We start from the raw sequence: 15,194 nt of genomic DNA, 5'->3' as shown, positions 1-15,194 counted from the left end.
TCACATTCACAATGTAACACACAAATTGCATCGGAATTAAAGACAAATGGCACAATGCCGAGTTAAGTACAAGAAGACTGAGTCTTCTTACTGTCTATGTTCTGAGCCTTCCCTGTGCGCCCTGTTTTAAATTCGGATGCTTCTTGTGAGGTTCTCTGTATCCCTTGGACGTTCACAATGACAATGAAACACAGAAATTGAGTCGGAATGAAATACAAATGGCACAATGCCAACATAAGTACAAGAAGACTAAGTCTTCTTACTGACTATATTTTGAGCCTTTCTTGTGTCACCAGTTTTAGTTTCCAAAGCTTTACTTCAGGTTTACTGTATTCCTTGGACCTTCAGTTTGACGATGAAACACAGAAATCCCATCGGAATTAAATACAAAATGCACAATGCCGACTTAAGTACAAGATGACCGAGTCTTCTTACCGTCTATGCTTTGAGCCTTCCCTGTGAAACCAGTTTTAGTTTCCGATGCTTCACTTCAGGTTTTCTGTATCCCTTGCACCTTCACATTGACGATGAAACACGGAAATTGCATCGGATTTAAATACGAAAGACACAATGCCGACTTAAGTACAAGAAGTTTGAGACTTCTTTCTGTCTCTGTTTTGAGCCATCCCTGTGTCACCAGTTTTAGATTCCGATGCTTCACGTCACGTTTACTGTATCCCTTGGACCTTCACTTTGACGTTGAAACACAGAAATTGCATCGGAATTAGATGCAAAATGCACAATGCCGACTTATGTACAAGAAGATTAACTTTTTTAGTGTCTTTGTTTGATCTTTTCCTGTGTCACCAGTTTTAGAGTGCGATGCACAACTGCAGGTTTGCTGTAACCCTTGGTCCTTCACATTGACAACGAAACACAGAAATTGCATCGGAATTAAATGAAAAAGGCACAATGCCAACTTAAGTACAAGATGATTGACTTTTCTTAGTGTCTATGTTTTGAGCATTTTCTGTGAGACCAGTTGTAGATTCCGATGCTTAACTTCAGGGGTACTGTATGCCTCGGACCTTAACTTTGACGAAGAAACACAGAAATTGCATCGGAATAAAATACACAAGGCACAATGTCGACTTAAGTACGAGAAGAGAGAGTCTTTTTACCGTCTATGTTTTGAGCATTTCCTGTGAGACCAATTTTAGATTTCGATGTTTCACTTCAGGTTTACCGTATCCTTTTGATCTTCACTTTGACGATGAAAAACAAAAATTGCATCGGAATTAGATACAAAAGGCACAATGCCGACTTAAGTACAAGAAGACTAAGTCTTCTTCATGTCTATGATTTGAGCATTTCCTGTGATACCAGTGTTAGATTCGGATGCTTCACTTCAGGTTTACCGTATTCTTTGTACCTTCACAATGTCGATGAAACACAGAAATGGCATCTTAATTAATTACAAAAGGCACAATGCGGACTTAAGTACAAGAAGACCGAGTCTGCTTACCGTTTACGTTTTGCGCCTTTTCTGTGAAACCAGTTTTACATTCCGATGCTTCACTTCAGGTTTACTGTATGCTTTGGACCTTCATTTTGACGATGGAACACAGAAATTGGTCCGGACTTAAATACAAAATTCACAATGCCGCCTTAAGTACAAGAGGACTGACTTTTCAAAGTGTCTTTGTTTGAGCCTGTCCTGTAACACGAGTTTTAGATTCCGATGCACAACTGCATTTTTACTGTATTCCTTGGACCTTCACTTTGACGATGAAACGCAGTAATTGCATCAGAAATAAATACAAAAGGCACAATGCCGACTTAAGTATAAGAAGATTGACTTTTCTTAGTGTCTATGCATTGAGCTTTTCCTGTGTCACCAGTTTTTGATTCCGATGCACAACTGCAGATTTACTGCATCCATTGGACCTTCTCATTGACGATGAAACACAGAAATGGCATCTTAATTAAATACAAAGGGCACAATGCGGACTTAAGTACAAGAAGACTGAGTCTTCTCACTGTCTATGTTGTGAGCAATCCCTGTGAGAACAGTTATAGATTCCGATGCTTCACTTCAGGTATACTGTATCCCATGGGTCTACACATTTACGATGAAACACAAAAATTGCATCGGAATTAAATACAAAAGGCACAATGCCGACTTTAGTACAAGAAGACTGAGTCTGCTTACCGTTTACGTTTTTGAGCGTTTCCTGTGAAACCAGTTTTAGATTCCGATGCTTCACTTCAGGTTTACTGTATCCTTTGGACCTTCATTTTGACGATGGAACGCAGAAATTCCATCGGAATTAAATACAAAAGCACATTGCCGACTTAAGTACAAGAAGACTGAGTCTTCTCACTGTCTATGTTGTGAGCCATCCCTGTGAGACCAGTTGTAGATTCCGATGCTTCACTTCAGGTTTGCTGTTTCCCTTGGACCTTCACTTTGACGATAAAACGCAGAAATTGCATCGGAATAAAATACAAAATGCACAATGCCGACTTCAGTACAAGAAGACTGAGTCTGCTTACCGTCTACGTTTTGAGCCTACCCTCTGAAACCAGTTTTAGAATCCGATGCTTCACTTCAGGTTTACTGTATCCTTTGGACCTACACTTTGACGATGAAACACAGAAATTGAATCGGAATTATATACAAAAGGCACAATGCCGCCTTGAGTACTTGAGGACTCACTTTTTGTAGTGTCTTTGTTTGAGCCTTTCCAGTGTCACGAGTTTTAGATTCCGATGCACAACTGCAGGTTTACTGTATCCCATGGACTTACACTTTGACGATGAGACACAGTAATTGCATCGGAATTAAATACAAAATGCACAATGCCGACTTAAGTACAAGAACACTGAGTCTTCTCACTGTCTGTGTTGTGCGCCATCCCTGTGAGACCAGTTATAGATTCCGATGCTTCATCTCAGGTTTACGGTATCCCTTGGACCTTCACTTTGACGATGAAACGCAGAAATGGCATCGGATTTAATTACAAAATGCGCAATGCCGACTTAAGTACAAGAAGACTGAATCTTCTTACAGTGTTTTTATTGAGCCTTCCCTGTGAGACCAGTTGTAGATTAGGATGCTTGACGTCTCGTTTACTATATCCCTTGGACCTTCACTTTGACGATGAAACACAGAAATTGCATCGGAATTTAATACAAAAAGGCACCATGCCAACTTAAGTACAAAAAGACTGACTTTTCTCAGTGTCTATGTTTTGAGCTTTTCCTGTGAGACCAGTTTTAGATTCCAATGCACAACTGCTGGTTTACTGTTCCCTTGGAAATTTACATTGACGACGAAAGACAAAAGTTGCATCGGAATTGGATAGAAAAGGCACAATGCCGACTTAAGTACAAGAAGATTAAGTCTTCTATCTGTCTATGATTTGAGCCTTCCCTGTGAGACCTGTTTTAGATTCCGATGGTTCACGTCAGGTTTACTGAAGCCCTTGGACCTTCACATTGACAATGAAACACAGAAATTGCATCGGAATTAAATACAAAAGTCACAATGCCGACTTAAGTATAAGAAGACTGAGTCTTCTCACTGTCTATGTTGTGAGCCATCCCTGTGAGACCAGTTATAGATTCCGATGGTTCCCATCAGGTTTACTGTATCTCTTGGACCTTCACTTTGACGATGAACCGCAAAAATTGCATCGGAATTAAATACAAAAACGCAATGCCGACTTAAGTACAAGTAGACTGAGTCTTCTTACAGTCTATGTTGTGAGCCATCCCTGTGAGTCCAGTTGTAGATTCCGATGCTTCATGTCAGGTTTACTGTTTCCCTTGGACCTTCACTTTGACGATGAAACGCAAAAATTGCATCGGAATCAAATACAAAATGCACAATGCCGACTTATGTACAAGAATACTGAGTCTTCTTACCGTCTATGTTTTGAGCCTTTCCTGTGAAACCAGTTTTAGATTCTGATGCTTCACTTCAGGTTTACAGTAACCTTTGTACCTTCACTTTGACGATGAAACACAGAAATTGCATCGGAATTAAAATACAGAATGCACAATGTCGACTTCAGTACAAGAAGACTGAGTCTTCTTACCGTGTATGTTTTGAGCCTTTCCGGTGAAACCAGTTTTAGATTCTGATGCTTCGCCTCAGGTTTACTGTATCCTGTGGACTTTCACCTTACGAAGAAATACAGATATTGCATCGGAATTAAATACAAAATGCACAATGCCGACTCATGTACAAGAAGACTGAGTCTGCTTACCGTCTACGCTTTGAGCCTTTCCTGTGAAACCAGTTTTAGATTCCGATGCTTCACTTCAGGTTTACTGTATCCTTTGGACCTTCACATTGACGATGAAACACAGAAATTGAATCGGAATTAAATACAAAAGGCACAATGCCGCCTTAAGGGGCTCCAGAAATGCTCAAAATCATGAAAAGTTCAATTTTTACTTTTTTGCGTTTTCTGAATCTGCAGACTATTAATAGACATATAATTTATTCAATTCCGAAGACTACAACTATTTTTAAATTTTTTATTGAAATCTGTTGTACATGGGCGTGACCCACTGTGGCGCTGTTAAACTGCTGTCCAATGGTGTTATTATTAACGTCCGTGTTCATCAGGTACATTTTAGTGATGTGAGATAAAGTATGTGTTGTGGCTAACCTGTGATGGTTCAATATATATCGCTGGTGTGACTGTCGATTGTTTCATGTTTATTTACTCTGTCGTTATCTCGAAAATATTCGTAATTAATTCTGTTTCTTGAGTCTCAGTTTTGTTGAAGTATAATAATGAGTAAAAGTAAAGTTATTAGAAATCCTCTGAAGGCTTTTAAGAAAAGGAGAAATGTTGGAAAGCCAAAGGTATGTGTTATTACTGTAAACAATAAAGACGATAACCAAGTGAGTGAACCTAACCTCTCAAGTACACCTGCCCATAGCAGTCAAAGTGGGAAAGAAAATACTTCACAGAAGAAGCTTGGTTCAATGAGTGAAAACTATGAATGTTTTATGGGCGAATCGGATGTGAATGAAATATTTGATATGTCGGTTCTCAAAGGAATGTTTTCAAACTGTGTAAGATGTATTCATTGTAGTGAAGTTGGTCTGGAACTCTCCATAATAAAGCACGTAGGACTTGCTAGTCAAATACAACTGAAATGTGATAAGTGTATATACATGACAACCTTTTGGAACAGTGTTGCAGTAACTGCAACTGAAGAAAATGGTAGCAAAATCTACGAACACAACAACGAGCGATGCTTGCTTTAGACAAGGAACGCCTTCGGGCTGCAGACAGGACTGTAAAGAGTCTAGAAATACAAGCAAGGGTAAACAGGAGGAGGAACAAGAGGAAGCTGGAGGAGGAGTGTGCAGATGATGAACATAATCCATCCTATGGACCTGGAATGCACTAAAAAGTTAATCCAATCTTTGTCGCTCGATACCCAAAACTTTTATTTTCTCATACTAATTACATGTTTTCTAAGGACCTTCCAAACATATTTGTTTCAAACTTTCAGTAAATGTTACACAGTACCTTCTGCATAATTTAACACAGCCTTTTTCCAAAAAACTATATATTTTTGAATATATAAATAAAAAATTGCAAAAAAATGTTGTGAATTTTCATTACAATGAAAAAAAATCATCTTTAATAACTAAACTAAAATTTTGTAAAATCCCTGTGCTAAGTGGTAGCCCATATTCCAATAAATAATCTGTAAAAAGTTCAACTTCGTACCTCAAATACTTTGTGAGGAAAGATGTAATTTAAAAGCGTTATTTTAACATTGCAAGTATAGGGCGTTCCGGAGCCCCTTAAGTACAAGAGGACTGACTTCTCGTAGTGTCTTTGTTTGAGCCTTTCCTGTGTCACGAGTTTTAGATTCCGATGCACAACTGCAGGTTTACTGTATCCCATGGACCTTCACTTTGACGATGAAACACAGTAATTGCATCGGAATTAAATACAAAAGGCACAATGCCGACATAAGTACAAGAAGACTGACTTTACTTAGTGTCTATGATTTGAGCTTTTCCTGTGTCACCAGTTTTGGATTCCGATGCACAACTGCAGATTTACTGTATCCCTTGGACCTTCTCATTGACGATGAAACACAAAAATTGCATCGGAATTAAATACAAAAGGCGCAACGCCGACTTAAGTACAAGAAAACTGACTTTTCATGGTGTCTATGATTTGAGCCATTCCTGTGTCACCAGTTTTAGATTCCGATGCACAACTGCTGGTATACTGTTCCCTTGGACCTTTACATTGACGACGAAACACAAAAATTGCATCGAGATTGGATACAAAAGGCACAATGCCGACTTAAGTACAAGAAGATTAAGTCTTCTTACTGTCAATGATTTGAGCCTTCCCTGTGAGACCTGTTTTAGATTCCGATGCTTCACGTCAGGTTTACTGTAGCCCTTGGACCTTCACATTGACGATGAAATACAAAATTGCATCGGAATTAAGTGCAAAAGGCAAAATGCCGGCTTATGTACACGAAGATGAAGTCTTCTTACTGTCTATGCTTTGAGTCTTTCCTGTGTCACCAGTTTTACATTTAGATCCTTCACCTCACGTTTACACTATCCCTTGGACCTTCACTTTGACGATGAACCACGAAAATTGCATCGGAATTAAATACAAAAGGCACAATGCCGACTTACGTACAAGAAGACTGACTTTTCTTAGTGTCTATGATTGAGCCTTTCCTGTGTCACCAGTTTTAGATTCCGAAGCACAACTGAACGTTTACTGTATCCCTTGGACGATCACTTTGACGATGAAACACAGTAATCGCATCGTAATTAAATACAAAAATTACAATGCCGACTTAAGTACAAGAAGACTGACTTTTCTTGGTGTCTATGTTTTGAGCTTTTCCTGTGTGACCAGTTTTAGATTCCGAGCACAACTGCAGATTTACTGTATCCCTTGGACCTTCACATTGACAATGAAACACAGAAATTGCATCGGAATTAAATACAAAATGCACAATGCCGACTTAAGTAAAAGAAGACTGACTTGTATTAGTGTCTATTTTTTGAGCTTTTCCTGTGTCACCAAATTTATATTCCGATTCACAACTGCAGATTTACTGTATCCCTTTGACCCTCTCATTGACGATGAAACACAGAAATTGCATCGGAATTAAATACAAAAGGCACAATGCCCCCTTAAGTACAAGAAGACTGAGTCTTCTTACAGTCTATGATTTGAACCTTCCCTGTGCGACCAGTTTTTAATTGCGATGCTTCTCGTCAGGTTTATTGTATCCCTTGGACCTTCACTTTGACGATGTAACACAGAAATTGCATCGGAATAAAATACAAAAGGCACAAAGCCGACTTAAGTACAAGAACACTGAGTCTTCTTACCGTCTATGTATTGAGCCTTACCAGTGAAACCAGTTTTAGGTTCCGATGCCTCACTTCAGGTGTACTGTATCCCTTGGACCTTCACTTTGACGATGAAACACAGAAATTGCATCGGAATTAAGTACAAAAGACACAATGCCGACTTAAGTAAAAGAATACTGAGTCTTCTCACTGTCTATGTTGTGAGCCATCCCTGTGAGACCAGTGTTAGTTTCAGATGCTTCACTTCGGGTTTACCGTATCCTTTGTACCATCACTTTGCCGATGAAACACAAAAATTGCATCGGAATTAAATACGAAAGGCACAATGCCACTAAAATACAACTAGGCTGAGTCTTCTTACAGTCTATGTATTGAGCCTTCCCTGTGAGAACAGTTCTAGATTCCGATGTTTGACGTCAGGTTTACTACATCGCTTGGACCTTCAAATTGACGATGAAACACAGAAATTGCATCGGAAGTAATTACAAAAGACAGAATGCCGACTTGAGTACAAGAAGACTGACTTTCCTTAGTGTCTATGATTTGAGCATTTCCCGTGAGACCAGTTTTAGATTACGATGATTCACTTCAGGTTTACTGTATCACTCGGACCTTAACTTTGACGATGAAACACAGAAATTGCATCGGAATTAAATACAAAAGGCACAATGCCGACTTAAGTACAAGAAGACAGACTTTTCGTAGTGTCTATGTTTTGAGGCATTCCTGTGAGACCAGTTTACGATTACAATGCTTGACTTCAGGTTTACTGTATCATTAGGACCTTCACTTTGACGATGAAACACAAAAACTGCATCGGAATTAAATACAAAAGGCGCAATGCCGCCTTAAGTACAAGAAAACTGACTTTTCATGGTGTCTATGATTTGAGCCTTTCTGTGTCACCAGTCTTAGATTCCGATGCACAACTGCTGGTATACTGTTCCCTTGGACCTTTACATTGACGACGAAACACAAAAATTGCATCGAGATTGGATACAAAAGGCACAATGCCGATTTAAGTACAAGAAGATTAAGTCTTCTTACTGTCTATGATTTGAGCCTTCCCTGTGAGACCTGTTTTAGATTCCGATGCTTCACGTCAGGTTTACTGTAGCCCTTGGACCTTCACATTGACGATGAAACACAAAATTGCCTCGGTATTAAGTACAAAAGGCAAAATGCCGGCTTATGTACACGAAGATGAAATCTTCTTACTGTCTATGCTTTGAGACTTTCCTGTGACACCAGTTTTACATCTAGATCCTTCACCTCACGTTTACACTATCCCTTGGACCTTCACTTTGACGATGAACCACGAAAATTGCATCGGAATTAAATACAAAAGGCACAATGCCGACTTAAGTACAAGAAGACTGACTTTTCTCAGTGTCTATGATTGAGCCTTTCCTGTGTCACCAGTTTTAGATTCCGATGCACAACTGAACGTTTACTGTATCAATTGGACCATCACTTTGACGATGAAACACAGTAATTGCATCGTAATTAAATACAAAAATCACAATGCCGACTTAAGTACAAGAAGTCTGACTTTTCTTGGTGTCTATGTTTTGGGGTTTTCCTGTGTGACTAGTTTTAGATTCCGAGCACAACTGCAGATTTACTGTATACCTTGGACCTTCGCATTGACAATGAAACACAGAAATTGCATCTTAATTAAATACAAAAGGCCCAATGCGGACTTAAGTACAAGAAGACCGAGTCTGCTTACCGTTTACGTTTTGCGCCTTTCCTGTGAAACCAGTTTTACATTCCGGTGCTTCACTTCAGGTTTACTGTATGCTTTGGACCTTCATTTTGACGATGGAAGACAGAAATTGGACCGGACTTAAATTCAAAATGCACAATGCCGACTTAAGTAAAAGAAGACTGACTTGTCTTAGTGTCTATTTTTTGAGCCTTTCCTGTGTCACCAAATTTATATTCCGATTCACAACTGCAGATTTACTGTATCCCTTGGACACTCTCACTGACGATGAAACACAAAAATGGCATCGGAATTAAATACAAAAGGCACAATGCCCCCTTAAGTACAAGAAGACTGAGTCTTCTTACAGTCTATGATTTGAACCTTCCCTGTGCGTCCAGTTTTAAATTGCGATGCTTCTCGTCAGTTTTACTGTATCCCTTGGACCTTCACATTGACGATGAAACACAGAAATTGAAACGGAATGAAATACAAAATGCAAAATACCGACCTAAGTACAAGAAGACTAACTTTTTTAGTGCCTATGTTTGATCTTTTCCTGTGTCGCCAGTTTTAGATTCCGATGCGCAACTGCAGGTTTACTGCATCCTTTGGACCTTCACTTTCACGATGAAACACAGAAATTGCACCGGAATTAAATACAAAAAGCACAATGCTCACTTAAGTACAAGAAGACTGAATCATCTTACCGTCTATGTTTTGAGCGTTTCCTGTGAAATCAGTTTTAGATTCCGATGCTTCACTTCAGGTTTACTGTATCCGTTGGCCCATCTCATTGACGATGAAACACAGAAATTGCATCGGAATTAAATACAAAATGCACAATGCCGACTGAAGTACAAGAAGACAGACTATTCTTAGTGTCTATGTTTTGAGCTTTTCCTGTGTCACTAGTTTTAGATTCCGATGCACAACTGCAGATTTACTGTATCCGTTGGACCTTCTCATTGACGATGAAACACAGAAATTGCATCGGAATTAAATGCAAAAGGCACAATGCCGACTTAAGTTCTAGAAGGCAGACTTTTCTTAGGATCTATTATTTTAGCATTTCTTGTTTAATATATTTTGTGTGGGATCTAAAATTTAAAAACCTCTCTCACACCGGCCTGATTTAGCTTCACTGATCAGGATAGTAGAAACATGCCTATGTTAAGTGAATTTTCATTCACAAGGCAGGCTTATCACTTTCACACAGTTCAATACTGTTGTGTCCTGATTAAATTGAGCTCAACGTAAATTCCTTAAGGCAGTGAAGCCCTTTCGAGGTCTCGGTGTGAGAGATTTTTTTATGTTTTAGATCCCACACAAAAAATATATTAGATTTGCCTCATAGCAAAAAAAAAAAAAAAAGGCTTTTCTAACTTCTTAAAATTTATAGGAACGTATGTTTCACAAATTCTAACGAGTTAGCTAAACCAATAGTTAGCTCGCAAGGTGGATGCATATCAACTTTGCTCGCTGCGAGGGGCGATGTAATGTCTCTTGCAGCGGTCTCTCCGCGATATTTTCAGAAATTTTATAAATTATATAACTCAGTACATATCTCGAAATATCTCTTCTTATCTTACCGATTAGCAATGCAAAGTAGTTTCAAGCCCAATTATTCCTTGGAGCGTCCATTTACTCCATGGAATAGCTTCTCTGCTATCTATGTTTTCTCTTAGGGAAGAGAATAGAGGACTTCTTGCCGATTAGTCGTGAAAGGAGGATGTATATGTATGTATTGTTGGGCTAGTCGCCATCTTGATGAGATTCTGAGTGAGAAGAAATTTAATACATGCACTAAACTAAAGTAAGTGTGTTCGCGTATTATTTAACTAATTATTATTGACATTGTCTGCATACTACGCTGTGTTGCACGGGGTCAGTGGGGAACGTCTGATTTACGCTGGACGAACCTGCCGTTTTCTATGCTCAAGATATCCAGTTACTTCAAATAAATAGGATAACACGGTCTTACCAGCAGATCTCCGGTCTTCCCCATGTGATCACCGAAAGTTAATAATTATTACAAATGTTTTCAGGAGATCGACTGACAATTTTCATCGCACCAAGTCTTCGAAATGGCTTCACTGCCTTATGGAATTTAAGTTAAGCTCAATTTAATCAGGATAGAACAGTATTGAACTGTGTGAATGTGATAAGTCTGCTTTGTCAATGAAAATTCCCTTAATATACGCATGTTTTTACTATCCTGATCAGTGAAGCTAAATCAGGCCGGTGTGAGAGAGGTTTTTTAAAATTTAGATCCCACACAAAATATATTAAATTTGTTTTTTTACAACACTGACATCTGACCACCGAGATGCTACGCTGCTAATAGTACAGCTGGTGCCACTGGCGAAACACATACAGCACTGCTGACCACTTCGGAAGAGTACGTAGGTAGGAACAGAGTATTTGGGTGTTAAAAAAAAATAAATAAGTATAGTGCGAAAAACAGTATGCCTCAGCTACTGTGATAGGTTAATTGACAGCATGCCAAGCATCTGTGATAGTTTAATGAACAGTAAGCGATTGCTTCTGTGATAGTATAGGAATATTTAGAAAAGTAAGTGGAACTGTAGCTACTGCTGCTGTGAAGACTTACGGATTATCTGTCTACACGATGATCACCAAAGAAGCTTGTGCGTGTGAAATAATATACATTCAGGGAGTGTTAATCTTCAGTGAGAATAAGTATACTGAAACTATATGATCGAATACGGCGCTTGCGTGTGAAGTTAGTGTTTGTAAACTGACAGTTCACAGGAGAACAAATGAACCGCGTTAGGAAATTAGAATGGATTGCTACTGTCCACAGATATAAAGACTCGCTGCTTTTTTTTTTTTGTTTTTTTTGTTTTTTTTTTTTTTTTGGCGCGAGCTAAATTCTATTCAAGAGAATTGAAGTAACCAGCTTGGTGTGTGTCTATAAAGTTAGAGTTAATAAGAAAGTTCTTCATTGAATTTGTAATAATGTGTCATTTTCCAGTTGGATTTGTTTGTTGTTATATTGCATTCATATATGTTCATGAGAAAATGCGGCATTTGTAGTATAAAAGAGAAAAATTTTATTGTCAATAAAAAAGATTAATTTCAGCTGGAGAGATCATGCAGCAAGACTTATTTAAACGTTCTCTTTCAGCAAAATTTCATTTTAAACATGTATGAGTAAGATATAATTTTTTTTGGAAATTGTCTCAAATAATAAAGATTTTAATATTCTGACATGCTATCCACATTCGTACTAGAAACCAAATTAGGAATGATTCAGATTTACTTCCACCTGGAAAAGCCAACGAAAAAAAATTAAATAAATAAATAATTAAAACCAGGATTAGAACCTTTCGGCTTACTCAATAAGATGGATGAAATCATCCATGTTTTCATAAATTGTTTTCCGATCTGGAGTTGTGATATTGTGCAACTACAGTATCGATTAAGACACCTAGGTGTGGAAAGTATAAGGCGAATGGATTTTCCCATTCCTCAGATGGAAGATTGGATGGATCAGGTCCATATTTGAGTTCAAAATGAATCTGGAAAATTTCGACCAACCATTGTCTTCCTGGAATCGTTAATAGTTAACCATTCCATAGACGAATTTCGATTGTTTCATGCCACAATCCTGAGTGCCTGTTCCTGAGGTTCCTTCTGGTCTCTCAAATCCCTTACGTCTCCTGTCCGGTACGCCAATGCGACGCCTGTCCTCCGTGCCATGTCCCATGTTCCTGTTCGATCAGTTTCACCGAAGTTCAGCAAGACATCGATGAAGAAAATATTTCAGAAGATTGTAAAAGAGATTTGCATGTGTAAATTTTTTTTTTTGGCTATGAGGCAGATTTTATCTTTCCTATGAATTCTAGATAACTCTCAAATTTCTAAATTATTCTCTCTTTCCTATCATCTGTGATACCTAGTTGGGGTCTAAGCCTCCAGGTTTTCCGGGGTTTCCCTGTGAAGGCCAGTTCCTGAATAGGTAGACCTGATTAACAACTATGTAAGTCCATCTTCCCTGGTTGTGTACGTGAGATGCGGGTACGACCCAGTACACGTGAAAGCAAAAACTAGGTATCTAATAACGAAGATAATTAAATACAAAAGGCACAATGCCGACTTAAGTACAAGAAGACTGTGTCCTCTTACTGACTATGATTTCAGCCTTTCCTGTGAGACCAGTTTTAGATTTCGATGCTTCACATCAGGTTTACTGTATCCCTTGGACCTTCACAAAGACGATGAAACACAGAAATTGCTTCGGAATTAAATACTTAGGGCACAATGCCGACTGAAGTACTAGAAGACTGAGTCTTCTTACTGTCTACGTTTTGAGCCATTCCTGTGAGACCAGTTTTAGATTTCGATGCTTCACTTCAGGTTTGCTGTATCCCTTGAACTTTCACTTTAACGAAGAAGCACTGAAAGTGCATCGGAATTATATACAAAATTCACAATGCTGACTTAAGTACGAGAAGACTGACTTTTCTTAGTGTCTATGTTTCGAGCCTTTCCTGTGTCACCAGTTATAGATTCCGATGCACAACTGCAGGTTTACTGTACCCCATGGAGCTTCAGACTGACGATGAAACACAGAAATTGCATAGGAATTAAATACAAAAGGCACAATGCCGACCGAGCGAGGTGGCGCAGTGGTTAGCACACTGGACTCACATTCGGGAGGACGACGGTTCAATCCCGTCTACAGCCATCCTGTTTTAGGTTTTCCGTGATTTCCCTAAATCGCTTCCGGCAAATGCCGGGATGGTTCCTTTGAAAGGGCACGGCCGACTTCTTTCCCAATCCTTCCCTAAGCCGAGCATGAGCTCCGTCTCTAATGACCTCGTTGTCGACGGGCCGTTAAACACTAACCACCACCACCACAATGCCAACTTAAGGGCAAGAAGACTGGGTCTTCTTACTGTCTATGTTTTGAGCCTTTCCTGTGAGACCAGTTTTAGATTCCGATGCTTCACTTCAGGTTTAATGTATCCCTTGGACCTTCACATTGACGATGAAGCACCAAAATTGCATAGGAGTTAAATACAAAAGGCACAATGCCGACTTAAGTACAAGAATACTGACTTTTCTTAGTGTCTATGTATTGAGCCTTTCCTGTATCACCAGTTTTTGATTCCGATGCACAACTGCAAATTTACTGCATCCCTTGGACCTTCACATTGACGATGAAACACAGAAATTGTATCGGAATTAAATACAAAGGGCACGATGCCGACTTTAGACTGACTATTCTTAGTGTCTATGTTTCGAGCCCATCTTGTGTCACCAGCTATAGATTCCGATGCAGAACTGCAGGTTTAGTGTATCCCTTGGAATACCAAAGGCACAATGCCGACTTAAGTAGAAGAAGATTAAGTTTTCTTGCTGTCTCTGATTTGGGCCTTCCCTGTGAGACCAGTTTTAGATCCCGACGCTTCACGTCAGATTTACTGTATCCCTTGGACCTTCACATTGAAGATGAAACACTGAAAATGCATCGAAAATAAATACAAAAGGCACAATGCCGACTTTAGTGCAAGAGGACTGAGTATTCATACCGTCTATGCTTTGAGCCCCTCCTGTGAGACCAGTTTGACATTCCGATGCTTCACTTCAGGTTTACTGTAGCCCTTGGACCTTCACATTGGCGATGAAACACAGAAATTGCATCGGAATTAAATACAAAGGACACAATGCCGACTTAAGTCGTAGAAGACTGAGTCCTCTTACCATATATGCTTTGAGCCTATCCTGTGAGACCAGTTTTAGATTCCGATGATTCACTTCAGGTTTACTGTATCCTTTGGACCTTCACTTTGACGATGAAGGACCAAAATTGCATCGGAATTATATACAAAAAGCACAATGACGACTTAATATAAGAAGACTGACTTTTCTTAGTGTCTATGTTTCAGCCTTTCCTGTGTCACCAGTTTTAGATTCCGATGCGCAACTGCAGATCTACTGCATCCCTTGGACCTTCACATTGACAATGAAATACAAAAATTGCATCGGAATTAAATACAAAGGGCACAATTCAGACTTAAAAGAAGAAGACTGAGTTTCCTTGCTGTCTATGATTTGAGCCTTCCCTGTGAAACGAGTTTTAGATTCCGATGCTTCACGTCAGGTTTACGGTATCCTTTCGAC

Source organism: Schistocerca americana, chromosome 4, assembly GCF_021461395.2.
Source record: "Schistocerca americana isolate TAMUIC-IGC-003095 chromosome 4, iqSchAmer2.1, whole genome shotgun sequence".
NCBI classification, from domain to species: Eukaryota; Metazoa; Arthropoda; class Insecta; order Orthoptera; family Acrididae; genus Schistocerca; species Schistocerca americana.
This window is presented reverse-complemented; position numbering follows the sequence as displayed.